Source organism: Capricornis sumatraensis, unplaced genomic scaffold (genome assembly GCF_032405125.1).
Source record: "Capricornis sumatraensis isolate serow.1 unplaced genomic scaffold, serow.2 scaffold15, whole genome shotgun sequence".
NCBI lineage: Eukaryota > Metazoa > Chordata > Mammalia > Artiodactyla > Bovidae > Capricornis > Capricornis sumatraensis.
In genome coordinates, this window is record NW_027184626.1 from 1,507,208 (window position 1) to 1,527,388 (window position 20,181).

Sequence of the window (20,181 nt, forward strand, 5' to 3'; positions counted from 1 at the left end):
AACAAAGATCATGGCATCTGGTCCCATCACTTCATGGGAAATAGATGGGGAAACAGTAGAAACAGTGTCAGACCTTATTTTTCTGGACTCCAAAATCACTGCAGATGGTGATTGCAGCCATGAAATTAAAAGACGCTTACTCCTTGGAAGGAAAATTATGACCAACCTAGACAGCATATTGAAAAGCAGAGACATTACTTAGCCAACAAAGATCCATCTAGTCAAGGCTATGGTTTTTCCAGTGGTCACATATGTGAGAGTTGGACTGTGAAGAAAGCTGAGCGCTGAAGAATTGATGCTTTTGAACTGTGGTGTTGGAGACGACTCTTGAGAGTCCCTTGGACTGCAAGGAAATCGAACCAGTCTATCCTAAAGATCAGTCCTGGGTGTTCATTGGAGGGACTGGTGCTGAAGCTGAAACTCCAATACTTCGGCCACCTAATGTGAAGAACTGACTCATTGGAAAAGACCCTGATGCTGGGAGGGATTGGGGGCAGGAGGATAAGGGGATGACAGAGGATGAGATGGCTGGATGGCATCACTGACTCGATGGACATGAGTTTGGGTGAACCCCGGGAGTTGGTGATGGACAGGGAGGCCTGGCGTGCTGCTATTCATGGGGTCTCAGAGAGTCAGACGCGGCTGAGCGACTGAACTGAACTGAACTGATAATAGTTTAAAAATAGCCTGTATAGCTTCACAGATCAAGCATATTACATATGCTGCAGTTACATATTCCTAAGATTTGCTACATATTACACATATTGCAATTACATATTCCTAAGATTTTTTTTCCATAATCTTTAGCGATTTAAGACATCTGACTTGTGGCAACCATGTTCAATGACCAATGATGTATCAAATGTCTTTTAGACATATATGTTCACACACACAAAATAAAGAGGAGTAAAAAAAGTTTGAGTGAATTAGGATATCAGTTCAGTGGTTTTACTTTTCTTTCCTGTAGAAATCTAGCCTGATAGGTATATCAAGTGGGCAGAAAAGTTCTGATCTATGAGCTCATCTGAAAAATTGCTAGAGAAGACTCTTGAGATTCCCTTGGACTGCAAGGAGATCAAACCAGTCAATCCTAAAGGAAATCAACCCTGAATATTCATTGGAAGGACTGATGCTGAAGCTGAAGCTCCAGTACTTGGCCCCCTGATGTGAAGAGCCAGTGCATTAGAAAAGACCCTGAAGCTGGGAAAGATTGAGGACAAGAGGAGAAGGGGAAGACAGAGGATGAGATGGTTGGATGGCATCTTCAACTCAATGGACATGAGTCTGAGCAAACTCTGGGAGATAGTGAAGGACAGGAAAGCCTGGCATGCTGCAGTCCATGGGGTCCCAAAGAGTTGGACACGACTTAGCAACTGAACAACAACAACAAATGAGCTTATCTGAGACCCATGTTGTGTCTTTCTTGCCATCCCACCCTACTTTAGGAGACGATTCTATACATTCACATCACAGTGTCACAGCATCTTCAGCATCACAGTATCCACATTCTGGTCCATAAGCAGGGGATAAAGCAGAGGACAGACAGCTTCTGTTCAAAGGCATCCAGAAAGGTGCACACTGCACTACTGACTTCTCATTAGCTAGAGTTGAGTCACATAGCAAAGCGGCAAGAGAGGTTGGGAAATGTATTCTGTAGACAGATGGCTACATGTTCAGCTAAAATTTGGAGGATCCGATTAGTTACGGCAAATGGAGAGTCTGGATATTGGGGGAGTAATCAGCAGTCTCAGTGCAGAGAGCTAGAACAATCCTTACCCGTCAAACCAGATTTGGCCCAGACCTTTGTATGTGTATCTTCACCTTATTCCTATGGTAATGTGCCTGGTTTTGACCTATTTCTGGCTGCCTGTTTTTCCCTTTGTATTCCTTTGTGTATTTCTGTTTGCCCATTGTCACTTCACTTGCCTTTGCTACCAGTTTACAGTCTTTTTCCACTGTATTCTTGGGATATCAGTTTTGGTTTATGGTTGCCTGTCACTCCTACATTCTGTCTTTAAGTGGTCACCTTCCTGGCCACCAAATAATCTGGGATCTCAAATAGTCGAGTTCTTCTCTTTCACTCCCAGATAATCTCAATCAATAATGTATGACATACATCACTTTTATGCAGACAGCATCCACAAGCTTTATCCTTTGCCAAAATGCATTAAGAAAGAATGACGTCAGCAGGTTTTATGTTTTATTGACCTTTAGAGGAGATAAAACTTGTGCTAAAGAGTTAGTAGCTCTACTTAAACAGATTAGATTGATTTGAGACCAAATCTACGTTAGGTAGTCAATATGGAACCTCATTTACAATAGCACATCAATCGTAATGTAGGATTAGCAGTCATGTGGATGAACCTCTGAAGCTACCACCTTCCATGGACTACTTATTCTCGATCTTTTTAAGATGTTTTGTTGGTGTCTTAGAATTTTTTTTTTTTCTTTTTTAAAGGAATTTTGAGAAAATGAGGCCCAGACTCTAGGAACATAGTGAAGAAGAGGCATTTCCAAGTCAATAGCTTTCTTTGTAATAGTCAGCAAAAGAAATATATAAATTGAACTTATAATGGAGAAATCATGATATCCCATCAAATTAAGACATATGAAGTAACTGATCAGTGCTTAAAGGCATCTAAAGTAACTAATCATGAAGGCAGCCAATGACTTCAGTAATGTAAAAGATAAAAAATAGAACACTCAGAGATTACATAGCCCAGCAGCTTTTGTCTTACTGATTGAAAGACATAACCAAGTGGGGGGATTCTCACTTGAGAAAGCCAGAACTGGAACTAGGTATAAATCCTCGGGCAAAATACAGTGTCTTGGATTTCTGACTGACCTACACTTAGAGCTACATCTCTTTTTATCTCTTCTTACCTTTTTCTTTTCTTTTTTTTTCACTAACAAAGTTGCTTTACTTTGGAAAATGCTGAAGGAAATAAATTAAATACTCTGGTCATTTGGCTAACCAGTTCCACAAATTCCACACACGAGATGAGTTTGTACCAAGTCAGAGGAAACAAAAATACATGCATATTCATATACAAGAGTGGGCTTCTCTCGTCACTCATAATCTGCCTGCAGTGCAGGAGACCTGGGTTCAATCCCTGGCTCAGGAAGATCTCCTGTAGAAGGGGATAGCAACCCACCCGAGTATTCTTGCCTGGAGAATTCCATAGACAGAGGAGCCTGACGGGCTATAGTCCATTGGGGTTGCAAAGACTCAGACACGACTGAGTGACTAACAAACAATACAAGAGTAGAAAGAGAATCTTTAACTTAAGACTTTCAGAAGTTCACAGATTGAAAGTCCTTTAGTAGTACAAAATTAAATGAACACCAAAATGGTTTCTAAAGATAGTGAAAACAATAGTTCCAAGTCAATCTATCGACATCAGGTTGTGGTGAAGGAAAGTGCAGTGTTTATTACAGGGCACCATGCAAGGAATTTGGGCCTGTTAAGCACTAGTTACTTGGACTCCTTGCTTGGTGTGCTGCAACAAATGCTGTACTTTTCTTCACCATAACCCAGTGTTGGTAGATTGACTTTACTGCACACAGGCAAGCAGACTCAAGTTTGGTGTGGTAACAGTATCACTAGCTTTTGCTCTAGCTTTGATCAAACTTACATATGAGCTTTTAGAAGGTGAATTGGATCTAATTCTTGGAAAATTTACTTTTCTGAATGAAAGAGGCCTGAAAGCCATAGGATTTCCTAAGTGAGTGGAGAAAAGTAGAGGAAAGAGGCCCCACATATCTCTACTCAGGCTCCTCCTCTCTGTCTCCAGATACACAGTGGGCAGAGCTCCCAGTTTCTGGCTTGTTTACCCAGGAGCAATTAGCAAGATTGATAGGCTACTTCAGCCAAGGGTCTGTGGCCAGCTTCTCCAGGATGGTGCTCAGTTCAGAGACAGCCTTGTCTTTGACTACAAGCCAATGCTGTTTTCTCCAAGTCATCCCTTCAACTAACTATTGACATATGTTTGACTGTAAATTAACTTTTAGCATCAGTCACTTCCAGTAAGAGATGCTAAAGAAATATTTTCTAGCCAGGAAGCAAGTAATCAGGATAGATACCTTGTATGCAGAATGACAAATATAATTTTCCTCCTTTAAAAATGTTCTTTTACTATGGTTTACTTTTAAGGATTATCTGGGAGTAAATTCATTCTATTAGTTAACAACTGTACATCAAGGACCTGCTGGATCCTAGGCATGATTCCAACCATTGAAGGAGCAGCAATGAATAAAAGAGAGGAAAACCCTGCCCTGATTGGTCTTACATTCCCATCACTTGAGTTCTAATGGTTTGAATCACTCAAATAGTTTCTCTACTAGGTGCCAACATCAAACTAATTTGAGAAAATGAGCTAATTCTGCACTTTACATTACCCATGTGATTTTGTCAGTTGAAAAGACTGAATAAAGATCTTCATGTATCAAAACTTTCAGTTAGGTGGCCCGAGAGATTGAGGATATGCAGAGAGAGATGGCTCAGAACATCATCATTCAGTGGAGCTTTGCTACACACATATATAAGCTTGTCACGATAAAAATGGGGCAAAAGCCTGCAGCCCTAGAAAACATTAAAACATTTTTTTAGTAACATAAATTTTAAAAAATTGTAGAAGATAACATCGGTAAATGTAAATTTTTTTTTAGAAATACATTTCAATAATAGTTACCATATTCTAAAGGCCACCAAGGTGCTGTGGAGCTACTGGAGTCCTACAGTAATAGCCCGGGTATGTCTGGTGCCCCAGTGTCAGGTGATATTTTGCAGTTCACTTTAGCCCACGCTCCATGAGGCTGACATCTGTGGCAGAAGACAAGATTTCTGTTCCCCACAATGTGCCCACAATTTTTGAATGCAGATTCAAAAGTCAATAACTGCCTGAGTCTCTAGAAAGCCTGCTGATGGAGTCAAAGCCAAAGTCATTGTACATCCTTTTCCCAGTGTGATAACATTTGTAGCTGCAGTGACTGTTTGAAGAAGAAATGCATGGGAGGGACTGAGCAGTCCCAGGAAAGCTTCTTCCATGTATTGAGTCTGTCCCTCTGGGGCCTTTTCAGGGACCATTCTAGATGTCACATTTGTTCCATCAGGTGTTTTCCATTGGATTGCTACATGCAAAGGGAGCTCGCCACTTGTCAGCTTAGATATCCAAACCACTGCAATGTGTAGGGGCAGGGAAGTATTGCTTTCTCCTGCCTACTGAGGCTTTTTGGTGATAGGATCCAAGTCTCCAAGGGTAAATGAGATGGAAGTGAGAGTATTGTCTGCATTGATTGTCTTCCTTAAACCCCTAAGACATCATCCTCAACTCCCTACCTTAAAGGCTGTTGTGCTCCAGCTTCTGATCCCAAGGTATTTCCTGTCTCACCCTCCACTCCCAGGACTTCAAGCAGTTTTTACAGTGATGTCTCCTCAGAAATTGTCTCCAGCCCCCCTGAATACCTCACAGCATATCATACAGAACTTGTCAAACCCTGAACTTGTTACCTCCTCTTCCCCACACCATGAATCCACCATGCTTACTGTTGTCCCATATTTCCAGCCTCAGGGAATGACAGAAGTCACTCCCCACTCATTTTTCCAACCTACAAACTTGACTGGCAGCCTGTGTCCTTGCTTCTCCCTCGTTACCACTCTGACCCCATCACCACTTCCTGCTACTTCTCTTCCTACGAATTCTTAAGTCCGTATGTCCTCTGCATCCCTGTGTATGTTAGATCCTCAACATGTTCCACAGAAATGGTGTGGCATCCTCCTGACTTCTGCTCCAACCCCAGTTTTCTCCTCAACTCATCCTCTTAACCACTCAAATATAAAGGTGAATCTACACCATATAACCACTAACATCCTTCCATATACTCTCATCACCTGCAGGATAAAATCCACGTGACTTTCCAGCCCACTTTCCATTATTGCCTAGCATGCACTACACCCTAGTACATGAAATTGCTTTAATTTCAGACATACCACATTCTCTCAGATTCTCTCTGCCTGTAAAGTCCTTTCCCCATAATATTTTTCAACTTCAGGTAACACTGAAAACTCAGAGGCTTTCCAGACTCACAGACTTAGAGAATGAACTTATGGTTACCATCAGAGTGGGGATAGTTAAAGAGTTTGGGATGGACATGTACATACTGCTATATTAAAATGGATAACCAACAAGGTCCTACTGTATAGCACAGGGAACTTGGCTCAATGTTATCTGGCAGACTGGATGGGTGGGAAGTTTGGAGGAGAATGGATGCATGTATTTGTATGGCTAGGTCACTCTGCTCTTCACCTGAAACTATCACTACACTGTTAATTAGCTATAATATAAAATTAAAACTTTAAGAACAAAAAAATAGAAAAAAAATTAAAAATAAAAATCAGATTTTCACAGTTTTAAAAATCTGAGTTTTAAACTTCTCTAGAAAAATCATCTCTGGCAGCATGGAGTCTGCTTTTGCACACAGCAACAATTGGCCAGAGCTCCAAGCTGCTGGCCTTGTAGCTAGAACCTCAACTCTGTTTCTGACTACTACTCTCCAGCCCTGCTCACTTTCTTCATTGTTTTATGTGTCTGCTCACTGTTGGCATTTGAATTTGCAACCCCTGATCTACAGAAATGCAAAAGCTTACGAATTCATTTTCCAGTGAATCATAAAGCTTCCAGCATATGGGACAGTTGCATTGCCATGACTTAAATAAACAGTGTTGCTGTAGTGAGCAAGACATTCTGCCCTCTAATTCTATTCCAGGCATTGAGAATAGAAAATTTGGTAAGATAAAGTTATACTGGCATGCCTATTACATTTTGTTTTATTATACTTTGCAGGTACTCAGTTTTTTTTTTATTTGTTTGTTTTTTTCGGTTTTTTTTTTTTTTTACAAATTGTAAGTTTGTCGCAACCCAGCATTAAGCAAGACTGTCAGTGCCAGTTTTCCAACAGCGTTGGGTTCATTTTGTGTGTCTGTGTCACATTTTGGTAATTTTCACAATACTTCAAACCCTCCACCAGCAAAATGACTGTGACTTGTTGAAGGTTCAGATGATGGTTAGCATTTTTTAGCAATAAAGTATTTTATTCATTGAGGTAGGCACATTGTTTTTTTTTAGAACATAATGCTATTGCACACTTAATAGGCTACAGTATAACATAAATACAACTTGTATATGCATCGGGAAACCAAAAAATCCATGGGACTCACTGCATTTCAATGCTTATTTTATCATGGTGGCCTCAAACCAAATCCAGAATATCTCTGAGATCTGCCTGTATCTATTTAGGTCTTGGAGGAGACGCTAAATTTGGGCAAGAAAGATTTTGTTTCAGAATGTGAGCATTAAAACTAAACATGTTGGTGAGCAAGAGCAGGCAGAATCAGGTTTGAATGGAATTAGGGTGCTACTAGAAGAAACGTTGTTGGGATTTAAGTGGGAAGATCCATGTTGGAAGACTTCCTGATCGTTAAGACTTTAAGAGATCTAGGAGGAGCAATGAGGTGTCAGGGACTATAAATATGACCTGAGGAAAGAAATGCTTTCTTAAGAAATAGAAAGCTTCATGTGGCTACATGCAGGTGAGCCAAAAAGCAGGCCTGAAATGACAGCTTGCCATCTGTCCTCCAAGAGCCAGCTTTGCAGAACACCAGCCAAAACGAAAATGGTACCACTTGTGTGGGTTGCTCTCTTTTGTAGCATTTGTAACAACAGAATTCTTCACCCAGAGTGAAGCCAGAGCATTCCACAGCTGAAGGGAGGGTTGGGAAACCCTCATTTCCTCTGATTCTATCTTCTCCATGTGTGGGCTCAAAGAACCTCCTTTCACTTTTCTCTGCAGTCTGGCTCCTTGTTACAGAGAATGCCAAAATAATATCTGAAAGAACTCAATTGAGACTTTACCTAGGCTATTGATTGATGATTATTAGCCCATTAAGTCTGCTGGGTCCAAAAAAGTGAGATAGTGCTTTCCGGTGAATTGCCAACAAAACACTTTTAAACCTACTCCTATCCCCCAAGTCACAAATTTAAAATGAAGAATTAATTAATATATTCAACATTTATCATTTTCAGCTTTACACAGTGGGGTTAAAAGTGTGGGCTTTGTTGATTCAAATCACTATTCATTAAGGGAACTCGAGGTTAAAGTTATTTAACCTCTCTGCACCAGTCACCTTTTCCTTATCTGTAAAGTGGGGATAATAACAGTAACTTTTTCTTAAGAGTTGTGAGAACTTAAAAAAGCTAAAACAGGTAAAGTCTTTAAAAAGAGGCTAGGTGTGGATTAGCTATTATCAACACTGTATATATTAGACACTCTGCTAGGTACTGAATATCTTTCACAGAGCTTAGCCTAGCGGCTGGCAATGTGTAAAATGTTTCATAGTTACTTTGATTCGCCATTCCAGACAGCGCATTTGGATATAAAAAAGACCTTAGAACCCCTGATGGCAGCTTTTTCTCTCTGGCAAAGTGATCATATCCTTGCACAAAGATGACCTCTGGCAGAAGCACAGAATGTTGACAGCCCGGTCAGGTGAGAGATCAGTGATTGCCTTTCAGATTCAGAGGTGCCGGTTTGGCAAAGTTGCTATCCATAGATGTTACAGTTTTAAAAGATAACAGAAGCTGCTCGAGCAGCTGTAGTAGACTGTACTACCCTTCACGAGATCCCTTGCTCTTCCATGGCAGACTTGGCCATGCGACTTGCTTTAGGCGATATAATCCACTTCTGCTCTAAAGCTTTAGAGCCTTTGCACTGTAAACTGTGCTCTTTTTCTTGCTTCTGAGATTATGGAAGCATGTCACATGAAGCCTCCTCCAGCCTGGGTCTCTGAAATATTATAATGAGTATCCTTTGTACATGGGTGCATCTTTTGTACATGAGGTGCATGAGCGAGAATAATTCTTTATCAATAAAGCTCCTGAACGTGTGGAGCCCTTTGTTACTGAATCATCACCTATCCTATTTTAACTAATACGTCATCCATAGTTACATCCAGTTGCTATGATGGCCAGAATGCGCTGCTGCATAGATCTTTAACCTCAGGACCTCATGCTCCTCTTTCTTTCACTTTATGTCTTTGGTGGCTCCATTGGTACTTCCAGAGTCGGACAATGAGCACTAGACCCGAACCCAAATTCTGAGACCAAGGTCCAGCCCGTCCACTGTCTAACTTTGTGATCTTCAGCAAATCAATTCATCAATCTGAGCCTCAATTTTATTTGCTTAAATAGGAGTAAAATGTCTGCTAATTATAACACAACTTTGTTCTCCAGAAGCACATTATAAGTGTTATGATAATATAGAAAATCATTTTTAGTTCTTAAGAAGTCATGGGTGAGACTTCTCTGGCAGTCCAGTGGCTAGGACTTGCCGCTTCCATGGCAGGTGACATAGGTTTGATCCCTGATCGGGAAGCAAAATTCCCTCATGCATATGATGCAGCTGGAAAAAATAAAATAAAGGGCACACCAATTTTATACAATTTTTTTTAATTATAAGAAAAGAAATCATGGATAGGCCTGATCGCCATCAACCCATGAAACTCTCAGTCAACACCAGTTGACTGATAATGGTGACCACAGAGGGCAGGGCATCTTAGAAGACTGGTTTATAAGTGAGAGGTCAAGGTCCTCATTTGTGTCCTTACTCAAAACGCACTTCTCAGTCCAAAAGTGCCATTCAGAAAGGGGAGACTTGATGACAACTTTTCTTAGTTTTTCAAGACACATTTTCTTATGCCAAATAATATTGCAATTGTCTTTGAAATGCAATATGTGAGGGAGAAAACCTTAGACTCAACCATCGATATACACAGAATTCAGATTTAAACAGAATGTGAATAAATGTGTACATACCCAGTTCAGTTCAGTCGCTCAGTCGTGTCCGACTCTTTGCGACCCCATGAATCGCAGCACGCCAGGCCTCCCTGTCCATCACCATCTCCTGGAGTTCACTCAAACTCATGTCCATTGAGTCAGTGATGCCATCCAGCCATCTCATCCTCTGCTGTCCCCTTCTCCTCCCACCTTCAATCATTCCCAGCATCAGGATATTTTCCAATGAGTCAATTCTTCCTATCAGATGGCCAAAGTAGTACAGTTTCAGCTTCAGCGTCAGTCCTTCCAGTGAATATTCAGGACTAATTTTCTTTAGAATGGACTGGTTGGATCTCCCTGCAGTTCAAGCGACCCTCAAGAATCTTCTCCAACGCCACAGTTTAAAAGCATCAATTCTTCAGTGCTCAGCTTTCTTTATAATCCAACTCTCACATCCATACGTGACTACTGGAATAACCATAGCTTGGACGAGATGAACCTTTGTTGGCAAAGTAGTGTCTCTGCTTTTTAATAAGCTGCCTAGGTTGGTCATAACTTTTATTCCAAGGAATAAGCGTCTTTTAATTTCATGGCTGCAGTCACCATCTGCAGTGATTTTGGAGCCCCCCAAAATAAAGTCTGTCACTGTTTCCACTCTTTCCCCATCTATTTGCCATGATCTTCGATTTATGAATGTTGAACTTTAAGCCAACTCTTTCACGCTGCTCTTTCACTTTCATCAAGAGACTCTTTAGTTCTTCTTCACTTTCTGGCATACGGGTGCTATCATCTGCATATCTGAGGTTATTGGTATTTCTTCCAGCAATCTTGATTCCAGCTTGTGATTCATCCAGTCCAGTGTTTCTCATGTTGTACTCTGCATATAAGTTAAATTAACAGGGTGACAATATACAGCCTTGACGTACTCCTTTCCCAATTTGGAACCAGTCTGTTGTTCCATGTCCAGTTCTAACTGTTGCTTCTTGACCTGCATACAGATGTCACAGGAAGCAGGTCAGAAGTTCTGGTATTCCCATCTCTTGAGGAATTTTCCAGTTTGTTGTGATCTACAAAGTCAAAGGCTTTGGCATAGTCAACAAAACAGAAATAGACATTTTTCTGGAACTCTCTTGCTTTTTTGATGATCCAAAGGATATTGGCAATTTGATCTCTGGTTCCTCTGCCTTTTCCATATCCAGCTTGAACCTCTGGAAGTTCACAGTTCATGTACTGTTGAAGCCTGGCTTGAAGAATTTTGAATATTACTTGGCTGGCATGTGAGATGAGTGCAATTGTGCTTTAGTTTGAGCATTCTTTGGCAATGCCTTTCTTAGGGACTGGAATGAAAACTGACCTTTTCCTGTCCTGTGGCTACTGCTGAGTATTCCAGATTTGCTGGCATATTGAATGCAGCACTTTCACAACATCATCTCTTAGGATTCAAAATAGCTCAACTGGAATTCCATCACTTCCACTAACTTTGTTGGGGTGATGCTTCTTAAGGCCCACTTGACTTCACATTCAAGATGTCTGGCTCTAGGTGAATGACCACATCATCTTGATTATCTGGGTCATGAAGATCTTTTTTGTATAGTTCTGTGTATTCTTGCCACCTCTTAATATCTTCTGCTTCTGTTAATATCTTCTATTTCTGTCATTTATTGTGCCCATCTTGGCATGAAATGTGTTCCCTTGTCATCTCTAATTTTCTTGAAGAGATCTCTAGTCTTTCCCATTCTGTTGTTTTCCTCTATTTCTTTGCACTGATTGCTGAGGAAGGCTTTCTTATCTCTCCTTGCTATTCTTTGGAAGCCTGCATTCAGATGGGTGTATCTTTCCTTGTCTCCTTTTCCTTTTACTTCTTTTCATAGCTGTCTGTGAGGCCTTCATAGACAACCATTTTGCCTTTTGCATTTCTTTTCGTGTGGATGGTCTTGATCACTGCCTTTTGTACAATGTCACAGACCTCCATCCATAGTTCTTCAGGGACTGTCTATCAGGTCTAATCCCTTGAATCTGTCTGTCACTTCTACTGTATAATTGTAAGGAATTTTATTCAGGTCACATCTGAATGGTCTAGTGGTTTTTCCATTCAGTTCAGTTCAGTTCAGTCACCCAGTCGTGTCCGACTCTTTGCGACCCCGTGAATCACAGCACGCCAGGCCTCCCTGTCCATCACCAACTCCCAGAGTTCACTCAGACTCACGTCCATCGAGTCCGTGATGCCATCCAGCCATCTCATCCTCGGTTGTCCCCTTCTCCTCCTGCCCCCAATCCCTCCCAGCATCAGAGTCTTTTCCGGTGAGTCAACTCTTCGCATGAGGTAGCCAAAGTACTGGAGTTTCAGCTTTAGCATCATTCTTTCTAAGGAAATCCCAAGGTTGATCTCCTTTAGAATGGACTGGTTGGATCTCCTTGCAGTCCAAGGGACTCTCAAGAGTCTTCTCCAACACCACAGTTCAAAAGCATCAATTCTTCGGCACTCAGCCTTCTTCACAGTTCAATTCTTACATCCATACATGACCACAGGAAAAACCGTAGCCTTGACTAGACGGGCCTTAGTCGGCAAAGTAATGTCTCTGCTTTTGAATATACTATCTAGGTTGGTCATAACTTTTCTTCCAAGGAGTCAGCATCTTTTAATTTCATGGCTGCAGTCACCATCTGCAGTGATTTTGGAGCCCCCAAAAATAAAGTCTGACACTTTCCACTGTTTCCCCATCTATTTCCCATGAAGTAATGGGACCAGATGCCATGATCTCCGTACTTTATCAATTTCAGTCTGTATTTGGCAATAAGGAGTTCATTATCTGTGCCAGAGTCAGCTCCTGGTCTTGTTTATGCTGGCTATATAGAGTTTCTCCATCTTTGGCTGCAAAGAATATAATCAGTCTGATTTCGGTATCAACCATCTGGTGAAGTCCATGGGTAGAGTCTTCTCTTGTGTTGTTGGAAGACGGTGTTTGCTCTGACCAGTGCATTCTCTTGGCAAAACTCTGTAGCCTTTGGCCTGCTTCATTCTGTACTCCAAGGCCAAATTAGCCTGTTACTCCAGGTATTTCTTGACTTCCTACTTTTGCATCCCAGTCCCCGATAATGAAGAGGACATCTCTTTTGGTTGTTCTAGAAGGTCTTGTAGGTCTTCATAGAACCATTCAACCTCAGCTTCTTCAGCATTATTGGTCAGGGCATAGACTTGGATTACTTTTATATTGAATAGTTTGCCTTGGAAACAACAGAGATCACTCTTTCATTTTTGAGATTGCATCTAAATACTGCATTTCAGACTTTTTTGATGACTATGATGACTCCTCCATTTCTTCTAAGGGATTTTTGACCACAGCAGTAGATATAATGGTCATCTGAGTTAAATTCACCCATTCCAGTCCATTTTAGTTTGCTGATTCCTAGAATGTCGATGTTCCCTCTTGCCATCACCTGTTTGATCACTTCCAGTTTGCCTTGATTTGTGGACCTAACATTCCAGGTTCCTATGCAGTACTGCTCTTCACAGCATCAGACTTTACTTCCATCACTTAGTAAGTCCTGCCCTCAGGAGGGACTGTTTTACCAGAGGTCCAATCTATTGGGTTTTGTTGGGTTTTGAGACTGACTGACCTGAAGGAAGGGAAATACCCTACCCTACCCACTTAAAGTGAGAGAAAATGTTGAGTGGCACTTCCCAAATTCAGTGCTGAGGAACACATGCTCATTATAAGACTGAGACCTAATCATAAGACTATAGATACTTCTGCAGCCCCACATCACTGAAGATCTGTTTGCTGCAGTTAATTCCACCAGTATACTGTGTCTGGCGTTTCAAGGAGAAAACTGAATCATATGAAATGCTTGGTTAAAACCACAAGTGGCAGAAAGAGAGTGGAATATAAAAATGGGAACAAAGAACAATGGCAATAAATGTGAAACAGGATCAGATATGATAGATATTAATCTAATGATATCAATAATCATTTTAAATACCAATGATTATACCAATTAAAAGATTGTCACAGAGCATCTAAAAACAAGATCCATTTATAAGAAATCTACTTTAAATCTTCATATAAAGACACACATAACTTAGAAGCAAAGGGTTGTGGAAAGGGATATCATACTAATTCAGAGAAGTTTGAGAAGCCGTATGAGTTTCAGTCAAAGCAGATTTGAGGGCACGGAAAATTACCAGGCACGAAGAAGGCTTTCCATAATGATAAAGGGGTCAGTTCTCCAAGAAGCCATAACAATTCTTGATGTGTATGTGCCTGACAAGAAAGCATCAAATTAGTGAGACAAAAACAGAACTGCAAGGAGAAAGAAAGATGCCCAGCATCATAGTTGGATATTTATACACCCCTCTATCCTAAATGGAGAGATCCAGCAGGCAGAAAATCAGCACAGACATAACTGAACTCAACAACACCATTGACAAAATGGATGTAATAAACGTCTACAGACTGCTTCATCCAACAACAGCAGAATGCACATTGTCTCAAGCTCACATGGCATATACACCAAGAGGGACCACATTCTGGGACATAAAGCATGCTCTAACAAATTAAAATAGCAGAAATCATATGAAGTCTATTCTATTCTCAGACCATGATAGAAGTAACTTGAAATCAATAGTAAAAAGAGAGGTGGAAAATTCCCAAATACCTAGAAATGAAGCTGTTCAGGTATCAACATTCCATGGGTCTTGCCCTCTGTATGTGAACATGCACAATGACCCAGCACCCAGAGACTTTGAAAGATGGGGCCTGATTGTTCTCTAATTGTGATATACATCTATCATTACTGTGGTGGTTTGTGAACTTGATAACAGCTGTGAAGTTTGGCACTTCCTCACTGTTAATACATGCTGGTATCCGAAATTTGTTCTGTTGGGGGGACAGGCATTATTTAATTAAATAATGGTAACTGAAATTCATGCACGAGCAAACTGTTCAGAGTGAGGACTGCCTGTATAGCATACATTGAGTAATGTTCCATGGTAAGAAATAAATACCTAGAGGCCTATAGGATGAGAATTCATATCTTGTTATGTGGAAGTCTTTCTCTAAGTGGAATGTGAAACTGAGATATAAAGAAAAAGAGAGTTGCTTTGACTTCATAAAAATGAAAGAATTCTGCATAGCAAAAGGCAACCCAAATAGAGTTGAAGATAACTGGCCAACTTGGACACATAAACATGTGACAATGTCTTTGGCCAACAATTCCTTTTCTTCACAATAGAATGAGGGAGGAAATCTCAGTGAGCCAAACCTCATGAATCAATAGATGAGAGGTTAGACTAAATTTCTCATATGGTGTGGATTTAATTTTATGGAATGCAAAGTATCTTCCAGTAGGAAATATGGAGTATTACCAGTTCAGTTCAGTCGCTCAGTTGTGTCCCCTCTTTGCGACCCCATGAATCGCAGCACGCCAGGAGTATTACCAGTCTTATCCAAATCCTTAGCAATGGACACAGGTAAACCTTGAATAACTGTGATGGCTGAGTTTCTTTTCTGTTCTACAAGAGAGAAAGAACAATTAGCAGAATGTGTGTTTCTCCAGGGCAGAATTCTAGTATTGTCTCTGGACCACTGAGCTTTGCAAAAAATCGAAACACACAGTCTCTGGCAAATCACTCTTAAACAATCCAAAGGGAGAGAAACGGAAAGGCTGATGAACTTGCTAGTCACCGTTGTGGTCCTGCGTCCTGAAAACAGTGATGATGGGGAGTATGTGATGTCACCCGTGTGAAACTTACAGGGCATGGAGATTGAGATGTACAGGGTGTAGATTCCAGTGAAGTTGAGTAGGGAAGAATGCCTCTCAGAACCCACCTCAGCTGAATTACTTATGGTCTCAACTGGGAAATGTTGATTAAGAAATGAGAGGATACAGGCAGGAGCAACTCCTGAAATAGTGCCTAAATAACTCAAATATTCCTAAGGAATCCTGCGGACAACTGTGTCAGAGAGGAGCTGACAAATGGAATATAATAAGCACAGAGATCATGCCCTTGTCAGCTAGCGCACGGAGAGCATTACTGATCCTCAGCAAATCCTTACTGATCCGCAGAAAAATGTACTGTGACTGGGTCTAAAACCTGACTGGAATTTTCCATAGATGTGTGATATTGGAGATGCGTTTGCAGCTGCACTTGCCAAATCACCTTTTCAAAGCACAGTAGGTCATGGCCAAAGGAGCAAGGGCTGCTCTGCGTGCTCTCAGGCAGAAAAGGATTTTAGAAATGCCAAGTTCTCTTCCACAAAGGAAGGGGTTAGCAGATTATGAATTAGTGATTAGTACAAGTGTCTGTGATCCCTCAACTAATTTCCATCTTGAAGCTGGGATATAAAGACTCAGGTGCTGGGTGGTGAGCCACAATCTCTCGGAATAGGTGCTTAATCAAGACTAGATGGGCTGAATTTGGGTCTCGGCATCTGGTACCAGCTCTTTTTCCAGCAGGATGCCTTTAGACATGTCCCTGACACCTTTGCATCTATAGCTTTTTGTTGTTGTTTGGTTGTTTAAATATATAAACTGGTGATAACACTACTTGGTGGCATATTCTATTTAAAAAAAAAAAAAGCAACCTTTCATTACTCAATGCAAATCAAACAGTAAATGCGTTCTCTTAGTAAACCTGCTTAACAATTTTCTGGACTCTTCTGCTCTGGGCCAGATTCAGAAATACACAAGTGAAAGAGGAGACAGTACATCATGTTTTATTCAATTGGGTCTTGATACCTATGTGTGACTCTTAACCAAGGAGTATGCAGTAGTTAAGGACACAGATTGAAATTGTTTAGAGTGTGTCCTAAACTCTGACTGCCAGGATTTAAATCTTAACTCTGGAAATTGTAAAACCTGGGAAAAATTGCTTCCCTAAACTTCATTTCCTGCATCTGAGAAAAATCACAGTATCTACCTTGTTGTAGACTGAATAATACCCTTGTCCCTGAATGTCCACATTCTAATGCCCAGAACCTGTGAATGTCACATTAAATGACAGAAGGGATTTTGCTAATGGAATTAAATGAAGGCTATTGACGGGAAGATTATCCTGGGCTACCTGGATGGGCCCGAAGTCATCACTGGTGTTCTCATGAGAGAGAGGCAGAGGGAGATTTGACTCCAAAGAGAAAGTGATGATGAAGCTGGGTTTGGATTGATGCAGCCCGAAACCAAGGAATGCTGACAAGGAAACAGATTCTATCTTAGAGCCTCTGGAGGGGACATGAATGATCCTACCAACTCCTGATTTCAGTTCAGTGAAACTGGTTTTGGACTGCTGTCTTCCAGAACCATGAGAAAATGTGTTTTGTTTTAAGCCACCAAGTTTGTAGTAATATTACGGCAGCCATAGCAAACAAATGTGTACCTCTTAAGAACTATTACCCCAGTTAAAATGTGTGACTGGAGGCACACTTAGTGGCATATGTGCGTGCAGCAGGTATGCCATCATAAGCCATTCTTAACAACCTGAATCCTTGGATTTGCAGGATCATCAAATCCAGTAGTGTGGTTGCCATTTATCTCCTTGTTCATCCTGGTAACATGTCTAGACAGCTAGTAGAGAGAGCTCGGTCCTTCTCCACAGGTCCTCTCACCTCTATTAATTAGAAAGAAAGTCAGAGTTGCTCGGCCATGTCCAACTCTTTGTGATCCCATGGACTGTACCCCCCGAGGCACCTCTGTCCGTGGGGGTCCTCCAGGCAAGAATACTGAAGTGGGTTGCCATGCCTTGCTCCAGGGGCATCTTCCCAACCAAGGGATCGAACCCAGGTATCCTACATTGCAGATGGATTATTTACCAACTAAGCCACCAGGGAAGCCCATGAGTACTGGGGTGGGTAGTCTGGCTCCTTTCTTCAGGGGATCTTTCTAACCCAGGAATCGAACTGGGGTCTCCTGCATTGCAGTCAGTTTGTTTACCAACTGAGCTACCCAGGAAGCCCTAATTAGAGGGAAGAGGTCACTTAAGATGTTACTTAAGTCACCTTATTCTTTTCCTTTCCTTCATGACTCTTCATCCAACTGGTCTTTATAAATTTTAAAGAAAACAAAGTCACTTCTCAATGGATTCAGATACTACCCCAAATTAATATTCCCAGTAAGTTCTTGTTTTTAGTTCCAGAACCTCATCACCAGAAATTCCTGAGCCTAAATCCCCCCTAGCTTCTGGGATCACTCATTTTTCTCATTTCTACCTTTTCCTTTTAGTTGAGCCTTGTCATTTTAGTCCCTTCTTTAAACACAACTCATAATCAGGTGACATGGCCAAGTGATGAATGTATAGATGGTTTGGTTTTAATCCTGGGTTTTTTGCCATCTACTTACTATATGACATTGGACAGGCTCTTTAACCTCTCTGAGCCTCAGTTTCAAAACAATAAATAATATTATAATAATACTAAAGATAGTAAAATAATAAAATAGTATAATAATGCTAAAATACAAAAAAAAAGTATTATAAATAATACGTACCCAAGATTGCAATTGTGAGGATTAAATTAGTTTAATATTTGCTAAGCACTTAAAATAGTACTTGTTACAGTGTAAGCACTGTAATTGTGCTTGGTAATAATAATAAATGCAATTCCAAGCACGTAACTTACTCAACTTTCTGTCATAACTTTGAGGTATGTATTTGATGAAATCAATAAAATCATTCTGTTTCAAGGGGAACAGAAAAATATTTTTGAACAATTGTCCATGTGGCTATTTCACCACGTTTAGTGTTTCCAAATTTCTGTACAACAGCCTGGGCTAGTCCAGTAGCAAATTAGAAACAGAGCTTATGTTCTGCGCCTTTTACCTCACTGTCCCCCACCGCCCCCCCCCACGCAAATCCCCATCTCTTTGGACATAAACTTCCATTTGTCCTCCATCTCCTGTGCACCTGCTTCTAAGAAAGGGTCTGGGTCCATCCATGTCATTACAAAGCAGCACTGACACATACACACTATCATGTGTAAAATAGCAAGCTAGTGGGAAGCTGCTGTATAACACGGAGAGCCCAACCTGGTGCTGTCCGATGACCTAGAGGGGTGTGACGGGAGGGCCGAGGTAGGCTCAATATATATATATAATTATGACTGATTTGCTTTGTTGTATGGCATAAACCAACACAACATTGTAAAACAATTATCTGCCAATTTGAAAAACAAAGGTGTATGATCTCCAGCTTAGTGTGAATTTAAGACAAAGGTACCATTTACATCAGAGAGACAGCTTTTCAAGACTGGCTTTGTTTTTCAAGTTTGTTTTGTTTTCCTGTCCCTCCCAGCCTTCCAACCATGGACAAATACAGGAGATCCATATTATGGCTCAACACTTAGCACCTGTGCCATTCTCTGAGCCTGAAACGGGCATCTGGGCAACACTCCTGTCCTGGGACTGCTGAGAGGACCACACCTAGCTCTGTCTCAGGCAAAGGATGAACTGCTGCTCAGGCAGCCCATTGCATCCCATCACCCTGGGTACACGGCAGTGACTGGTTCAGGGAGGGCCTGGGTGGGCTCCTCACAGTCAAGGGCTGTTTCTGGATCTCTAAGAAGAAAATATTTAGCGCAAGGAAGACATGCATCCTTGAGTCTGAAATTCTCAAATCTTCCACAAGCCACCTTCTAATTCTTAACAGATATACGCAGGGGAAATGCCCTGCTTAATAATAACTAGAGTTTTAGCCTGAAGTCCCACGCAAAATGTCTAATCTTAAGAAATAGAAGAGGCCCTAGGTGAGATCTCACTTGTGGCCTAGACCAGTATTGGGCACAATATAGAATAAGGACTACCTGGCTCATAATTACCTGAAGTACTGTTGAAATCCAGACTGTTAACTCTTCCACAAAGCAAGGAAATTAAGAGTGGTGGGGCCAGAATTATGCAGTTTTCATGATTAGTAACTAGTCATTATTTCCAGTCTAACCTGAAAGCAATTTGGTCTCTTTTCTTTCAGGATCTTATCCTTACTTTGGTCTTACAGCTTCCAAACTGAGGAGGAGGAGGGACAAGTGTTCTGAAAAAGGAGGGGATCCAGGCAAGGAAACAGTGTTCAGTTTGAACATTTAAAAAATAGTTTATTCTGGGAAAATGGTGCAAGGAGAACAAAAGAAGGTGGGTCAAATTTTAGGAAAAGTAATGAAATTTAGTGAGCAAATAGCAGTTGAAGGGAAAAGCAAACTGAAATACAGCATCAGTTTAAACAGTTGATGTTAGAGACAGAAGTAGGAGCATCATGCCTACGGAGAGGAAAATACAGTTCTCCCATACTGTTGTCCCCAGGACTGAGCAGAACTTGGTTCATTTAACTTACTGGTTTTCAACCCATAGCATCCACCTGTAAATAAAACACAGG